This window comes from Propithecus coquereli, unplaced genomic scaffold (assembly GCF_000956105.1).
Source record: "Propithecus coquereli isolate 6110/MARCELLA unplaced genomic scaffold, Pcoq_1.0 Scaffold143, whole genome shotgun sequence".
Taxonomy (NCBI): Eukaryota; Metazoa; Chordata; class Mammalia; order Primates; family Indriidae; genus Propithecus; species Propithecus coquereli.
The window spans coordinates 404996-407470 of record NW_012138636.1 but is presented as its reverse complement, the minus strand read 5'-3'; positions in this window follow the sequence as shown (position 1 = coordinate 407470).

Below are 2475 nucleotides of genomic sequence, written 5' to 3'. Positions count from 1 at the left end.
AACTCAATACATTAATATATATTATTAATTATATATATAAACTGGAGCACCAAAAATAAAAACAAAAACTTAATAAACTGGCTCAAAGAGGTTACATAATTTGTCTCTTGTCAAGAGTGGTTACATGTCTGATTAGTAATTACAGCCTAGACCATCCCATTCTAAAATCCTAAAAAGAATAAAGAAGACAAAGAATCAATCTAATAAAACTGGGTTTACCAACATAGCTGAATAATAATTTTGTCAAAAAAAAAGTTAAAATGACATTGAAATATCTGCTTTTTGCAAAATATTTCTATCATTTTTCTTTTATTTTTATTTTACTTTCCTAGAAAATCTACTTTCCTGGAACATCTACTCATATAAATGAGAGGGTCCAATATTCTGGCATTGCAGAACTGTAAGAATTTTAATAAAATGCACTGCTTCAAAACAATATGAATTGTCACATTCTTTATTAAACAGTCTAAGAAAGAATTGAGCTTAATGTTTTAAAATTTCAAATGTTCATTCTTCGTTTGTTGGAGTATAAGTGTGTACAGAACCATGTTGTATAAGTTTGACAGACATCATTGATAACTACATCATGGATAGTAGCTTACTCATCTGGTCCACTTTACATTAAGTAAATATTGTCATCTTTCTGTTTACTTTTCATAGTATTAACTCTGGAATAAAACAATAAAAATGCTATTTGCTTTTCAATGTATTTGATTTTTTCTAAAAGCCTTAGACTATTTGAATGGAAAATATAAATGATTCAAATGCAAGTGAGAAGAATTTCTATTACCTAAATATAAATTCAAGATGGTAAAGTATTAAATAGCATGCCTTATATCATAAGTAGATACTGACAGATAGAAGGAAAAATGTAAAATATCAATATATTCAAAAGTTGGTTTAAAATTTTAAGTTAATTTCCACTTGGTTTGAATAATATTTTGTTGCAATAGAATAAACTCTGCCTCCCTAGAGATATTTTTGTCACCTAGTAAAAATATTATTGTTGTATTCTCTTATGTTACAAAATTTTAAGAATATAAAAAACCTATAGCCCTCTCCCTATTTATTGTGGTTGTCTGTACATTTTAATATTGGCAATAACAGAAGAGTTTCTCAAATATTGTAAGGTAACAACAGTTTTGAATAAAAAGCTTGCATTAATACTATAACATTTTTCTTCTTGACTTTCGACTCATTGAAGCATGAACATCCTTTTGGCTGTATAATTGGGTTTTTGCATGAGAAACAAATTTTTTGAATTGGCACTAGAGTGCAAATTTAATTAAGGACACGATTCCTGTAATGATCACAACATCTGTGCCATGGCCAAATAGTTCTTGCTGCTTACATTTCTAAGACCTTTATTTTAGACTCTACATAAGGTTCATTTAGCTCCTGGTATCAGACAGCTATTTGTAATTTTTGAATCTTTTGAAGCAATTTGGTAACTATAGACAGTGCATGTAAAGTTAATTATAACAAGCAACTAGAAATTTTTAAAGTCTATTTTAACAAAATGCAGATAAAAAAACTCAAGACAGGGAAAATTTAGTTAAGTAACCTGATCTAGAGAAGATGTACATATTTAAAAATCCATTTCGTATAAAATTATTACTGGAGTAGTATAGACTTTTATGTTGATAATTATTTCTTCCTTCTTTTGTCTTTATAATGGAAGACAGAGTGATGTTAACATGTGAATATAGACAATGAATATATATTTAATAAGAGGGGGAACATTCCTATATCCCCAAAACAGTCAAGTTGAGATTAAACTGTTTGGGGAAAACTAAAAATGCAATGTTTATTTTTTGGTTTTGAAAAGAAAAGGGAGTTTTTAGAGTAGGAATTTAGAAAGATAGGTACCAAACTTCTGAGGAGAGAGAAATTAGCCAAAGAATGTGTTGAGAGAACCTCTCACCACTATGCACCTCTATGTTTTGAAGTTTTTAGATACGGAGAGATCGGAACATTCATACACTACTGGCGGGACTGCAAATTAGTACAATCTCTATGGAAAGCAGTATGGAGATACCCTGAAGTACTAAAAGTAGAACTACCATTTGATCCAGCAATCCCACTACTGGGTATTTACCCAAAGGAAAAAGAGACATTCTATAAAAAAGACACCTGCACTCGAATGTTTATAGTAGCACAATTCACAATTGCAAAAATGTAGTAACAACCCAAGTGTCCACTAATACATGAGTGAATTAATAAAGTGTGATATACGTGTACCATGGAGAACTACTTAGCCATAAAAAATGGTGAACTAACACTTCTTGCATTAATCTGGTTGGAACTGGAGACCATTCTTCTAAGTGAAGTATCAAAAGAATGGAAAAACAAGCACCACATGTAATCACCATTAAATTGGAACTAATTGAACAACATTTATGTGCACATATGGAAACAATATTCATTGGAAATGGAGCAAGTGAGGGGGAGGAGGAGATGAGTAAATTCACACCT